We start from the raw sequence: 16607 nt of genomic DNA, 5'->3' as shown, positions 1-16607 counted from the left end.
CCCATGTCACCAGCAAATGAAACGCTTCCACCATCGAATGGTTGAATGTGAAACAGTAAGGACTCGTCTCTTGTCATCTATCGGGTGCAATCACTTTCTAGGTACCAAATATTGTTGACGTGTCTTCTTGACTGACCCTACACACATTAGTAGTTAATTAGACATGGGTTATCGAGACATAGTTGTCTGAAGCATGATGAGCAACCAATTCCATTCCCATCTGAATCTCTGAAGCAGTTCTTGTCATACTTTTCCTGAATATTGAAGCACGATGAGCAACCATGGCCATTGGTATTTGACGTCCATCTTCTTGAGATCTTTCTTGTTGATCTCGGGAATGCCTCCTTGTTTATAAGAAGGAGGTAGAAGCTTTCCCAATAATAACTCCTCATGACTTACCATGAAGGCATGAAATAATGCAACGTGAGATTTGTAAACTTGAGGAGAGTAGGATGAACTATTGGCATGCTTCTTACCCCATGAGTTTTCAGTGGTTACTTAACAACTTTATCAACCCCTTCTTGAAAGGAGCTTGAACTAGATGGTTCTTGAGGACTTGAAGCAGTCTTGAAAGCAGCTATGCAGTCAATATCGCCGATATATCACCGATATATCAGTGATATATCGGTTATCGGTTCCTTGCCGATATATAAATCAGAAAATCGGTTGGGAATATCGGTACCGATAATATCAACGATATTGACTGATATTTGACTAATATTGGACTAATAATTGACCGATATATCACCCATATTCCCGATATTAGTGTTTTAAGTCTTAATCATAATCTTTTAGTGTTCATTGTTAGTGTTTTAAGTCTTAATCAATTCTTACTTGCTACGATTGTTAGTGTTTTGCAATTTGCAAAAGGTTAATTTGTTAATGGTAGAAAACTATACTGAATTATTAGTGTTAAATTGCTATATATATGAATTTTACATGATATTAAAATTACCGATATCCCACCGATATTTCACTGCGATAACCGATATCTATCCGATATATTTCCGCATTAACTTCTTAGGAAAGCAGAGTTTTGTGTTGGTTGAGAAGAAAACATGTTAACCCCATCGACGGGATACATAGTACTGGGGTGTGCTTGGCTCTAGAAAAGTTAAGCCGACTCCAGACCCAGTAGAAATTCCAGCATGATTCAGAGAACTAATGTGGTTGCCCAATCTGAGTTTGTCATCCATTTCAATTGACTCGATAGTGGATATAAAATCCGAAAGAGAAGTGATTTGTAAGTTCGTTGTTCTCTTAATGGTGATCACACTAGTGTTCCCGGTGTAAGGTAAGGAGTTTAACAACTTGTCATTAATTTCAATCTGATTATAATCAATGCCGCCACTCTTCATCTTGGTGATCAATGTTTCAAACCTATGAATAACATTTCCCACAGTTCCTTCTTGTACATGGTTGAACGTATTGAATCCACCCTTCCATATGGATTTCTTGCTATTCCTCATATCTACATTCCTTTCAAATTTGTTAACTAGTGTATCCCATAGATAAACACTTAGAACCCCATACGCCTTTTGATCATCACTTAACATTTTTCTATCATCATCATCATCATCATCATCATTTGTCTTAACAGGTTGGGAATTGGTCCATCAGCAGTGTTAGTGGTAGGAACATGTGGACCAATCTCAATTGATCTCAGCATAGTCGGTCATTCTTATGTAATTTTTGAAACACCATTTGAATTCTTCAAAGTTATTATCTCACTTGAGTAGCTTAGTGGGTTATTTAGTGGTACTAGCCTCATTCTCAAGGATTATGAAGTTCTTTAAGGTTCACTTGCGATTATGTCAAACAGACTCAAGTTTAAACAATTCACAAAAAGATTTTGTGGAAAGCTCTAAGTCCAAATCAATCGAATTGGAAAGGATTCGAATCGAATTGTGATTTTAATCAAATCGAATTGGAATTTAAATCGAATCGTATTTGTAAAGCTCTATATTAATTGTAGGTTCCCAGCCGGATCTACACAGGAGTATCTCGTAACACGAGGGTGCGGAATCCCCACGTTATACGATACGAGCATAAGATAGATAATACGTTGAACCGATAAACAAAGACACGTTACAATACTAATAAACACGATTGTATTGCAACACTTCAACACGTGATATCGATAATCACCAACACGTTCGTAAAAAAACTACTTCAAAATAAGCCGAAGTGAGGTTTAAATAACCTCGACAACTTCGCCTAACATACTAGGCGAAGTTGTCATAACTTCGCTTATCTCCAAGTTCGCCTACATCCCAGGCGAACTTGTGTAGAACAATATTCAATACCAAAACAAACAATCTAACACGATTACAGACACATACAAAACACGAGATACTGAACTACTGAAATTATGTACCAACAGACTCCCCCTTGGCAGTAGCTTCATATCTCTATCTTCATTCTCGTGTCTAGTAATCCCAAAAATCTCGTGTCACCCGTCTTCAAGCATGAACGCCCTGTCTTACACAGACAGAGACCACCCTATGATACTTCTTGGCTTCATATTTCCACGCAGGAATGTAGAATATCTTCTTATCGTTTAGTACCTGCAAATCAGCTTGAGACAAATTTACCAAGTGCATGGGATCATACACTCTCAGAATCTCCTGTTCGTCCTCATCTTCCATAACAGCTTCAGCTGTTTGACTATCAATGTACCACCACTTGAGACTCTTTAAAACATTCTTGGGCATTATCTTCATCGACACTTCTTTCAAACACCGAATCGGCTTATATTTCATCACCATCCAAGGTTTGCCATCAGCTCGCATTCCCCTTTCCTTATCTTCAACTAACTTCCCTTTCTGAGGCTTTAACAACTCAAATTTCTTCTCTTTCACACTTTCTTTCCACACAATCTTCCCAATTATTCTAGCCATATTGTCATCACTCCTATTAATCAAACCCAATTTAGCCAAATCCTTCACCTCACACTTAGGCAAGGTATTGAGCGATCTCAACGTCCTCTTAAAATACTGAATCCCATCAAAGCTTTTAATCACAAATAACTTTAACTTCTCATCATACAGCCATCTAATAATACCTTTCTTCGACTCAGCATACCCTTTGATATTGTAACTCTTTTTGAACATTGTTGGAACCGCTGGCTTCTTTGTCTTAACAAACCACTGAGCATATCCTTCTTTCTATCTCGGCTGTTCTTCCCACTCAGAATCATCCGATACATCCATATCTTGACTCACACTCACCTTGTCAACGTCTGGAATATCATGTTCTACACTATCATCCACAATCTCACCTTCTTCTATCTCACTATCAATCACAATCTGTTCTCCTATCTTTTCAATCTCCTCAATAGTTAACACATCATCATCACCCACATCATCATCACCCAACATTTCCTCATCATCAACAACCACGACATTTTCACCACCTGATCCACCTGCCGTACCAGTTGACTCCCCTGAGATGTGGAAGTCCCAAGAGTTTGTTCGGTTCTTGGCAACTCACCACCTGCACCTTTCGATGCATTGGGATCATCGTCTATATCTTGACTCTTCTTGGTTCTCAACTCGTCGCCCTTGCAGCTCGTCTCCCCCTGAGATGCTAAGAACTGTTTTAGAGCATCAAATAGTTTACCGTGCTCAACAAGGAGGGACGATTGGATCTGATTTTCTGCTACAAGTCGCTGGATAGCTTGAGTCTGGATTAGATTGATTCTTGACTGTTCAGCAACTACCCGTTCAAGAGCAGCTATCCTTTCAGAATCAGACAAGGTAGCATCAAAATCAAAACGCATGTGAGAAACGTCTTGAGCATAAGGTGGAGGTATTCCCAAACTGGCTGGAGTATCAGAAGCAGGCTGAACAGTAACCGCGGGTGGTATTGTGACCGATAACCCCGCAGTAGCTGCCAACGTTGACTCAACAAATCTTGCAACAACCTCCGATGGAGTAACAGTAGGAGGTGGCAAGGAGACTATCTTTGGAGCAGAAAACTGAAACGTGGTTGGTGGAATACCAAATGATGATGACGTTGTCACTACGGGAACACTTGAGGTGATCGGTACTATCACAGTCATCGAAGCAGGAACCATAGACATACCAGATAACGAGGGTGGAGAGAAACGAACCACCCTTGAGCTTTCACCAACTCCTGAACTCTCACCAGTTCTGACCTTTTTCGATCTTCGTACCAACTTGTCTAACTCCTCCTCATAGTCAGATTCACTGTCATCCGAGTGTTTCTTTCTCTTGCCATGTATTCTTTCTTGTCTGACCAGAATCTGTTGTGCTTAGCAATATCATCAGTGGAGGAGTCAGAGTCGGTTCTCTCAGAATCTGCTACAGACGTAGCTACCATCGATACATTCACACCAGATGCCTCAGCTACTGGGGCTCGAACCTCAGCAGCTGGATCAATTTGTTCCATGTCAAAGAACCCTTGGCCACCAAAGGCGGCTTCAAGATCGACCTGTTCTTCCAGAGCTGCAACAGGATCAGCAGGCAGTGCTTGCTGTACAGGTGGTTGAGGAACATCAGTCTGTTGCGGTGCTGGGTCACGAAATTCAGCTCCTAGAGGAGCAATATAAGCAGGGTTCACCAAATAACCAAACAATGCAGTGTGCCGCGGACGAAGTTTTGGTTTGCTACGAGCACTTGACGACCTACATTGCGCAAAGATTCTCTTACTTACACTCTTAACATAACGGATAGGACGTCGTTGAGGCAGCGTATGGGCTACATGATTCAGAATCATCTGTAAAAATCTCGGGTACATTAAAAATCTTTCCCTGGAGACCGCGCGTCTCTGACGGTCAATTTCATAAAACACCATCTGACTAAAGCTGTATGGCTTGTTGTAAGCCAGGGCTGTCATTGCAGATTGCATCGTTGCCCCCATACCGTCAGTACCAGCTTTACGACCAGACATGCACACTATTATCACGTGCATCAGAAAACGCCACTGATCCAATAAAAATCCCTTTCTCATTTGAGTGTCACTCAACGGACCCGAATAGCCCATACGTAGAAACGCACCATTTCTGAATGGAGCCTGAAAATCTGTTGGATCATCTGTAGTTTCAGCCCCGAACTGCAAGGCGACTCTGATTTGATCTGCCGAGAACTGCACCACCTGATTGTTCACTGTAGCGCGCATAACCGGAGGATCAACTCTACAGTCATATTCTACCGTTCGCCAAAAGTCTTCCATATTTGGTATTGAAATGGGGAGAGTAGTAGTGATGGCGTGAAAAATACGTGAGCGAACGAGGAAGGAGATGATCTCGCGATAGTCGTCGATACCACTAGCATCCGGATCCAAAGTAATATACATGTTGTGACCCGGAAAGAACTGTCGATTGTTGTCACCTCCTTCGTCACCACCAGCACCACCAGCCCCTGACACAACAGCCATATCTGTACAACAAACGGTCTAAGTTAGAACATTGACATAGCAGATCATAACTTCGCCTGTTACCATGAGCGAAGTTATGATAACATCTAACGTGCAGGCGAAGTTAGCCGTATGGCGAAGTTGAGTACAACTTCGCCCTAAACCCTAACTTCGCCTGAGAACAAACCAGAACTTTTAAATAATATAAGCTTGAGCAGGCGAAGTTAAACCTAAGGCGAAGTTGAATATAACTTCGCCTAACCCTAACTTCGCCTGAGAACAAAACAGAATAATTAATTAATAAAAACTTGAGCAGGCGAAGTTATACCTAGGGCGAAGTTGAGAACTACTTCGCCTAAACCCTAACTTCGCATGTAACTGAAACGGCGCAAACCAGATGATCATTTCAAGTTTTTGTTAGGTAGTTTTTGAGAATGAAAACATGAAGAGTTAGTTCTATCGAAATCTAGAAGACTAAATGGGTTACAAACACAGTAGAAACAGATAGTTTATCGAGTGTTTAAAGGTTTGCACAAACTATGTCACAAATCGGACCACAAAGGCTTCTGATTAACACCATTAATATGAATTACGGTTAAACCGATCCTACACACTTTGATCATGGAAAAGAAACAGATAAAAATGAGGTTCGATTCAAGGATTAAGTTCGCCGAGGGGGTATAAGTTCGCCGAGTGTTTATAGTTTGGAAAATTTGACCAAGTTGACCACTGTAACTCCTTATATAGTTTTGAAAATACATGGGCGAAGTTATGGTTAACTTCGCCCTGTGACAACTTCGCTCCTTAACAGCTTACCATTAACTTCGCCCCTGAACAACTTCGCCCCTTTACCTTACCAGTAAGTTCGCCCATTGTTAATTTACAAACAAGACCTTATAAATTTGATCAAACAGCAACTGGCTTTTAAGAACCAAGTAACCAAGTATTAAACCATAAAACAAAATATGCAATGAAAATTTTAGTAATCAAATAAACGGGATCAAATTTCAGTCTTGACAAGGACCTGCATGTTTTAGAAAAGATCCGAACAGGAATCATACTAATTAAGCGGCTGTCACATAGATCCATGTTCAGCGGTATTATGACATAAAAAAACAGGTTGTAAGCAGGTATAAAACTTAGTATGGTTTTCATCGCTTCTGTGATACGGATTAGGTTCAATTAAGCTCAAACTTTAGATGGACATCACATGAGAGATTGTGATGCCTCCTATCTATTCTCAAAGCATATTTGGCTTTCCCCAAGTCACCCCGAGTTGACCTCGACCCGTAGTGTCTGATTGAACAGTAAGTACATATCGATCTTTAGAGTCTTCTTCCCGTTCTCTTTCTTACCTCTTGATTGATATTTGAAACAACATAAGCTTCAGAAGGCTCAACAACATATATATATTTTTTTAATAAAGATATTAATACAGCTTCAAATAATAGACAACTGCAAGTCCCGAATCTGGATCACTGCAGGTACTTGACACATCATCTTCTCGGGAATCAGAACACTCACGGGCTCGTGTATGACTGGGTAATCACTTTTCTGCCTATCATTCAGAAAGATGTATATGGAGACATGCACAACTCAGAATGATTCTCCACATTAAATCGAGGAGATTTAGTTTGTATCACTTCTACTTTTACGCACCATAATAAGCTACCATAACATACAATGGCTGTTCTAGAGTCTTTTAGGCCTAATAACTTCACCAGTTAAGCACACAGAATTAGTTTTTCTATCACTTTCCAAAGTTGGATCAATTTTCTTTTAAACATTGTATTGAAACTTCTTACGAAGTTATAGACTTGAAAAATTATATCATCTCCCAAAAACAATTTTAAGTTCTATCGCCCCGATCAAGTCAAAGTCTTCAGGTAAACGGCTATCCTGAAGATCCAATGGATCAGCTGGACCGATCACATACGAGTATGTGTCCTTCTAACTAAGTATGAACGACTATTTTTCAGCGAAAGAATAAAAACCCATCATAAACCGCCCCGGTCACTTTCAGTCATCTGATTAATGGCTATCTTCGTAATCTACTAGTAGAAGTAAGGACCAAACATATCCGAAGATGTGTCCTTCAAACTGAAGCAACCGACATAATTCTAAACGATAGTGATGTTTTTTTTTTTTATATAAAAACAAAAAAAAACAAGGTTACTCAGGATTGATCATCCCATTAATCTCAACAAGATTTTGAAAACGGGATCGGTCAAACGCTTTTGTAAAAAGATCGGCGAAATTATCCAAAGAATCAACCTTTTCAAGCACAATTAATTTCTTCTCAGCACAATCCCGTATAAAATGATGACGAATGTCAATATGTTTAGTTTTGCTGTGTTTGACGGGATTGTTAGTTACTGAGATTGCAGCAGTGTTATCAATGCAAATAGGAGTTTGAGTGAAATTCAGACCGTAATCGCGCAATTGCTGTTGTATCCATAGAACCTGGGAGCAGCAGTTTGATGCTGCCATGTACTCTGCTTCGCAGGTGGAAATGGCTACTGAGGTATGCTTTATGCACTGCCACGACACCAATCTTCCTCCCAGAAACTGACATCCACCGGTTGTTGACTTCCTGTTCTGATTGCAACCTCCAAAGTCAGAATCTGTGTAAGCTACCAAATCCAGTTCTCCCCCTTTCGTGTACCACAATCCCAACTTAGGCTTGCCTTTGAGATACCGCAATATCCTCTTCACTCCCTTCATGTGATATTCCTTCGGGCTTGCCTGAAAACGAGCACAAAGACAAACTGCAAACATAATATCAGGTCTAGATGCAGTTAGATACATTAAAGAACCTATGATTGCTCGATATTGGGTGGGATCAACGTCTTCATCACTGTTAGAATCAACACCCAGTTTGTGGTTGACGCAAACTGGAGTATCAAATGGGGTGCTATCGTCCATCTTGAAGCGTTTGAGCACATCATGGACATATTTTGTTTGATGAATAAACATCCCATCTTTCTTCTGATCTACCTGCAATCCCAAAAAGAAAGTTAATTCGCCCATGGTGCTCATTTCAAACCTCTTTTTCATGACTGCTTCAAATTCCTGACACATGGCGACTTTTGATGCAGCAAAAATGATGTCGTCCACATAGACTTGAACTAGTAGAAGATCTCCCCCTTTTCTCTTGACAAACAGCGTGCTATCGATCTTTCCTCTTTCGAACCCATTCTCAAGAAAGTAATCGGACAAGGTTGCGTACCAGGCACAAGGTGCCTGATGTAGCCCATATAAAGCTTTACTCAGTTTGTACACATGATCAGGAAAATCAGGGTCAGGGAATCCCGGAGGTTGTTCAACATACACCACCTCATCGACTTTACCATTAAGAAAGACACTTTTCACATCTTACTGGAACACTTTCATCTCTTTGTGTGCAGCAAATGCCAAAAATAGTCGAATTGCCTCCAATCTTGCCACAGGAGCAAACACTTCGTTGTAGTCGATTCCTTCTTGCTGATTAAACCCTTTTACTACCAGCCGTGCCTTGTTCCGTACGATTATCCCTTTTTCATCTCTCTTACATTTAAAAACCCACTTTGTACCGATCGCAATTACATTCTGTGGTTTTTCAACTAATTTCCATACTTCCATCTTCTCAAACTATGCTAATTCTTCTTGCATGGCCTCGACCCACGAGCTATCCTTTAGAGCCATTTGATAATTCTTCGGTTCAATCTGGCTGATGAAGCAGGTGTACAAGCATTCATTTATGATACCCGTGTCTTTGATGCTTGTCATAAACACATGTGTGTTCATCCAAACTTCTTCTTGTTTGAACACCGTCAGACAGATTACCTAACCCGTTCTCCAAAGGGTGATTTTTGTGAATTGCAGTAGTCTGAACCGAACCGACTTCCAGATTGTTTTCTAAATTCGAAGAGAGTTCATCAGTGGGTGATTGATGTTGAGAATGGAATGGATTGTAGAATTCTTCTTCAGTAGAGGCAGCAGGAGTATCAACGGTATTTGACGAGGAAGGTTGACTTTCCCTTCTTGCACGACAAGCACTGATCTTCAAAGTTAAAATTCTTCAAGGGAAGTCCAAGCACCAGCCCATTCTTGACAATGTAATTCATTTTGCGAAGATGTATATGTCCCATTCTTCGATGCCATAACTCTGACTCAGACTCAGTTGCCTTTGACAGAAGACATGACTCTTCTGTTGTCATCTCAGTTGTCCTCATATCCATTACATACGTATTCTTTTCTCTTGGAGCTTTCATCACCACCCAGGCCTCTGGTATCTTGAAACCAGGATAAAGAACGATTGCCTCATTTTTAGTAAAATGCACCGTGTATTCTTTGTCACAAATTTGAGACACACTCAACAAGTTATGCTTCAACTCTTCCACAAAATTCACCTTCTCTAACTTCATTCTTCCATTAGTCACAGTTCCAATACCACTGATTCTACCTCCACTCTCTCCAGCGAAACTAACTCTTCCTCCTTGAACAAATTTCCAGTCACGTAACAATTTCTTGTTACCAGTCATGTGCCGGGAACAGCCACTGTCAACAACCCACATATTGTTTACAGCCCTGTTTGACTGTTCCTGCACAATTAAAGAAATAGATTAAAATCTGGGGACCCAAGACCTACTGGTCTTGGGTCGATTAAATCTGTTTACCGGCATCCAGTACTATGGTTGCCCAAAGTCAGTTTGAGGATGGTTTCTGTAAGTTCTGAAAGGAAACCTTCTAGAGGATTGGCCATGAGGCCATCCAAACCTTAGTGAATTAACTGATTTATAATTGTTGGTTTGGTAGTTAACTGGGAAAAAATGAGACCGATTTCTTTGAAATCTTGGATTAGTCCAATGTCTGAAATTTGGTGTGTTCGCATTCTTACCAGTATCATAATTAATATTCGTTTTATTCTCAGTTTTCGGATGCCTCATACCTCTAAATTTTCTCTGGTTTAGAGGACAATCAGCAATAAGGTGTCCTACTTGATTGCAACTGAAACAACGTCTGTTTTCAACTTTCGTCTCAACAGTTGTTGCAGATGTCGAGGTTGCATTTCTACCAGTTTGTCTAACATATGGTGGGACAAACGGATTTAGGGAAGAATTCTTTTCATCGGGCTTATATTCCTCCCCACGTTTTAGTAACACTACCTCTTCTTTTACCTCACCCAATTCGGATGACTTGTCCGAATTTGATGAGACAGAGCTAGGGACAGAGATCACAACGTTAGAACTTGACTTGCTCATCTCGCTCATATTAACTTCAGGTTCTTTAGTAGAAATTTTGATTGGATCTGTCTGACTAATCTAAACATTCGCAGATTGCTGATTACTAGGATTATAAGTATAGTTATTGTTATACAGTGGTGGAACTTCAGAAAATCCAATTCCCCCTTTGTTAACCGGGGAATGTTGAACACTTATGATGTGATCTAGCATTGCTGATGAATTTCTAAATTGTTCAATTTTTCTGTTTAGTTCCACCACTTTTACCTGGTAATCAGCTATCTGTTTATCTTTTTCAGCAATTAGTTTGGTTTTTTCTTCTAACACTTCATAACTAAGATCAATTACTTGTATTTTTTCAGCTAAACTGGCTTTAAGACTTCTGATATCCTTTTCACTAGCTTTTATTTTTACCGAGTAACTGTTTTCTCTAGTTTTAGTATAGTGATGATCTTCTTTTAAGGTTTTAAATTGTGTGTCCAAACTAACAAACTGATCAGTTATGGTTTTCAATTGTTCAGACAGATTTTCACATTGTATACAATGAAGTTCAGAACTTACCTCAGAGAGCTAATCGTTCACTTCTGCCATATATGCTTCATTTTCTCCCGTCTCCTTTTCACTTCCTCCAGTTTCGATGTTTACCAAATTAGCCTGTTCGAATACTTCCTCAACTTGTATATTCCAGTTGTATCCACCATTCTGTCTAGATACCATAGCCCCATTCTCACTACCTCCCCCATTCTGTTGTGCAGGCCTGTTCTGACTTTGTTCGACTCTCTCATTTGTACATTCCTTAGCAAAGTGACCATTTTGTTGACAGTTGTAACATCTAACCTTTGATTTATCAAACCCTGGTCTTTCTCCAACGAACTTTCTACCCGTTTTCTTCATGAATCTCTTTACCCTTCTTACTATCATAGCCATCTGCCACTGCAGGTCCATCTCTTCCAAATCATCAGCATCGATCTGATCATAGTCTTTATTCAAAGTTGCAGGGTCGACTATTTTACCTTTGTTGTAGTTCTCATAAGATGCAATGAAGGATGCATATAGAGCAAACTTCTGTTCAGCTGATTTAACACTCATGGGCATCTGTGAGTAGTTGTAGCTTGGAACATTTGACGAGAAATTTCCAGTTGTGGCTTGAGGTTTTGAAGGATTACTACCTCCAGCTACGAAACATACGTCGCCATCCATATTGAGAATCACATGACCATCACGAGTTGAGTTTGAGTTTGATTCTCCCTTTGAGTAGTAGGCAGAGGATTCTGATTTTGAACTTGAGCTTGGAGAGACTTTCGCACCATACATTCCCGGATCCTGAACCAGATCAGTTGGTGTCTCCTTCCGAACTATGTTAAGTTCAAAATTTCGTAACTTATTGACCGCTGTTTCCAAATCAATCTTGGCAAAGTCTTTATCTTCTCTCATCAGAACAGTATACATTTCCCATTTCGGTGGAAGAGCATCAAGAAGTTTCTCTACTATCTCTTCTTCCTTGTATTCAATGGAGTAATTACTAAGTTCGGTCATCAAGTGATAATATCTTGTGATGATATCGTCAAGTTATTCATTTTTCAAATACTTGAATACAGAGAATTGGGTTTTTAGCAGCTTTGTCTTGGAAGCACGTATCCCCACATTACTTTCATATCTATTTTCTAGTGCTTCCCATAGCTCTCTAGCAGTTTTGTACTTCTTGAAGGTATGAAGAATCTCTTGTGGAAGAGCCATTGTTATTGCTGCATGAGCTTTACTCTCTGCCACATACATTTTCTTTTCCTCCTCTTCCATCTTACTGTACTTCTTAATTTGTTCACGACCTTCAAACAAGGATGTCGGTGGAATGTATCCGTCTTGAATGCAAACCCACATCTTAGCATCTTGATACTTCACATACTGTTCAAACCGATCTTTCCAAGCAACGAAATTGGTACCCTTAAGCATTTTTGGAGCTTTAGTTGCTGAAACGGCTTCAACCTCCATTTTTACCAGTTCTGTAATGTTTATTGAAGTCATAGTTGGAAGAAACACGACTCGAAATACAAAGAAAGTATTTTTTTTTATTTTGTAAACAGTGATCAGAAAGCGAAGTTACTATAACTTAGCTTTGTGGCTAACTTCACTTGTGCTTAACTTCGCTTGAACCTTATCTTCGCTGCTTCCTAACTTCGCTTGTACTTAACTTCGCCTGTACTTAACTTCGCCTTCACTATAACTTCGCTTAAACCTAATAAGTTCGCTTAAACCCTACGTAAAATGATGGCAACTTCGCCTGATGAACACGAGGTTTTGCAGGTTTTAATTGGATGTATTGCGAGGTATGCGAAGGTGTTTAGGGGTATATTTGATGGTGGGAGATGGGCAAGACACAAAAACTAAGTATTTCAACGTAAACTCATTCCGCGAATAGTCGAACGGAATAATCTTAACACCCGTGTGATAATCCCGAACCACACAATCACGAGCAAATGCTTTGATACCAATTGTAGGTTCCCAGCCGGATCTACACCGGAGTATCTCGTAACACGAGGGTGCGGAATCCCCACGTTATACGATACGAGCGTAAAATAGATAATACGTTGAACCAATAAACAAAGACACGTTACAATACTAATAAACACGATTGTATTGCAACACTTCAACACGTGATATCGATAATCACCAACACGTTCGTAAAAAAACTATTTCAAAATAAGCCGAAGTGAGGTTTAAATAACCTCGACAACTTCGCCTAACATACTAGGCGAAGTTGTCATAACTTCGCTTATCTCCAAGTTCGCCTACATCCCAGGCGAACTTGTGTAGAACAATATTCAATACCAAAACAAACAATCTAACACGATTACAGACACATACAAAACACGAGATACTGAACTACTGACATTATGTACCAACATTAATATAGTTTCGTCTTATTTTATTTAAAATAAGTAAAGTGTATAGATTTTATCACACAATAATAAATATAGAACTAAAGGATCTTCGCGTAGCGGTATTACCGAGTTAGAAAAGGATTTGGCTCTATATAAGGTGGAGTTAAAATCTCGTTGATGACAATAAAATAAAATAAAAATATCCTTCCAAAAGATCACACAACAATAAGTTATGCTACAAAATAATTTGTTGAATATCGTTTAAATTGAGTCAGTAAGATTAAATTACATAAGATCAAATTATTTAATGGATGATTTTATTATTTAATTGCAAGAAACTACACTTAGAATGTCCTATTCCCCTTTGATGTGATACGATTTTAATAAAACTTACATATTTGATGGTTGGACTTTTCCTAAATCAAAATTTTAATTTATTAAAGCTTTGAAATTCATTAACACCTACTTATGCAAATGGATTCCCCTTTGTTTGTTTCCACTTAGTTTGTGGATTTATATATTGCTAAATCATATATGTGAATTTCATTTCCATACAAATTATTCTATGTCAAAAGAAATTATTAATCGGATTACATAAAAAGTAAATTTATTTAAAGAAAAGTAATGTTCTATTTATGAAATTCGAATTCGATGTTTTGAAATTAGACCAAATTATTTTTTTATTGGTGTTGAACCATCATACCGATTGGTGTGAAACACCACAATGTTTCTAATTGGTTATGGTTGGTTGGGGTGTAACCGACTGCGATTGCGTCCTCATAAGGAACACTACTCAGTAGCAACACAATAACTACCAAAGTTCTAAGATTTAGTTGAATAACAAGACACAACCGCATCTCACTTGCTACTAAGATCACATGCTACCACTAAACTAAGTTGCTACTGCAGGTCAAAGATGTTAGCACAATATAGCTACAACCTTCAGTAACCAAGTTGCAATCGACATGTAGGAATTTTCTATATAAGTTCAATAACTCTCGAATATAAATTTTCACGCAGCTTATCCCTGTTACACCGATGCGATATGTTCTTGAACCAAGGTAAGAAGTTACACTCATGCTCCACATTCATATATTAACATTATAATACATCTACAAACTAAGTAAAATTGTATTTTAGTAATTTTATATAGTTAATAACCCGTGGCCAATATTAAAATTCTAAGATTCATGGTTTTACACCCTTCAACATTAAAAAAACATACCTTTTTAATCATTTAACTTGTATGTAAATTTATTATTCTCTAATAAATTGCGTTTTTCGAGTGTTTTAAAAGAAAAATACACGATTATGGTTAATTTTTTTAAGACGTTCATATATATGTTTTTATTAAAAACATATTTGTATTCAAAATAAAGTATTTTTTTATCATAAATTAAACCACCCATGTCGTTATTTAATTATCAAGTAATAAAATTTAACATTGGGTAAAGGTAATCCAGATTTCACTGATTAGGTTCAAGCTAGGATAACCATGAAACTAGATTGTTTGATGTTGTTGCAAATCGGACAATTTGACATCATGGTATCACACACTAAACAAACACACAAGTGTTTGCATGGATAGTACACCATGTTTGCTGGCGAAGTCATGCATCTCTGACATGTGATTAGCCATGGTGGCAACCTTGTGGTAGGAACTTGGGTTCTTGTATCACCGGAAGCCATTTGATAGAATCTCCTACGCATCTCTAGATCCATGTATTGTAAATGGATTGTCATCGTCTCCACATAGTTCTGCACATCTTGTCTCTGTATCAAAATCGGAAAACCTTAAAATAAAAATTATTGAAAGATACAAATTCTAAGTGCACAAAACAAAAATCATATAAACTTTACATGGATTGCAAGTAGATTATACATGTCCCTAAACTCATGAGATAGACCAACATATGTGGCTCGAACTTGTTTCACATTATTGTTATCAAAGGTGGTGTTAGATGGAGTAGAATTCGGGTGATTTGATGGCCCATTTGCTCCGTTCATGTTACCGTTTGCAAGAGTAGAATCTTGGTCTACACCTATATTAACAAACACATTAAAGTTTAGTATACGCGAAAACGATATTAAAATGATACTATTGAAAGCTCAAACCTCCATTAATGCCGATGATTCCTTGTCTTCTTGTCATGGATGGCGTCGTTACGCAAGTTAACAAAAAGAGAAATAGATATGTAATTGGCATTTGTCAATACAACCAATGTGGTATTAAGGTATTATATAGAGGGTTGAGAAGGTATGGTAATTCACTGCAAAGTACAGGTGAAGAAAACATGATAAACCATGAGACATATCACATGGTTCACGGTGTGAATATTCATGATAATTTTAGTACCAATTTAATATTTTCTTCAAATTCTTTAATACTTTTATGCGGCTTTAACCATAGTAATAGAACCTTTTTGACTTTACTTATAGAAAAGAACAAATACGTTACAGTTCACTTTATTAGAAAGTTTTTTTCCTTGTCATTATACGAAAACAGAAAAATTACTTTTTAATTAGTCAATGTATATTGGTTTTAAATAATCTCAACTATTACTTTTTGGTTGCTCAGGTCTCAAATAACGAAATGGCTTGTGACATTCCAACGTATTAACATGTTTGCTTCCATCGATCCTTGACTAAATGTAGCGTAACTTAGTCTCCGGTAGCGGAAAAACATTTTTTTTGCCGAAATTTTTTTTTGTTGTAAAAATAAACTTGAACACCACCACCGAAACACCACCACTTGAACACTAACTCTAACCACCACCATAACACGACCATATCTGCCGACTAGCAACCACCAATATAGCACCACCTATTTACACATGGTTTTGCATTTCGGTCTATGTACAATGTATTTTTGTTAATAGATAATGTAAAGGGGTATTTTGGTCATTAATGTAAAGGCTCATTCGTTAGTCCTGTGTAACGAATGAGAACTTCTTAGTTTGTCCTCATTCGTTATATATGTTAACAAATGATAGTTAATGTATAAGGTTCATTCATTAAGGAATGTTAACGAATGAACATAACGTTTGATAACGAACTTCTATATATACTCGTAATGTATGTTAATCAATAACAGTTCTTACTACTATCGATTGAGCCTCATTACTGT

The sequence above is a fragment of the Bidens hawaiensis genome, unplaced genomic scaffold (genome assembly GCF_021521415.1).
Source record: "Bidens hawaiensis isolate Kalapana, Puna unplaced genomic scaffold, B.hawaiensis_p1.1 tig00005681_1, whole genome shotgun sequence".
In the NCBI taxonomy this organism is placed as follows: domain Eukaryota; kingdom Viridiplantae; phylum Streptophyta; class Magnoliopsida; order Asterales; family Asteraceae; genus Bidens; species Bidens hawaiensis.
This window is presented reverse-complemented; position numbering follows the sequence as displayed.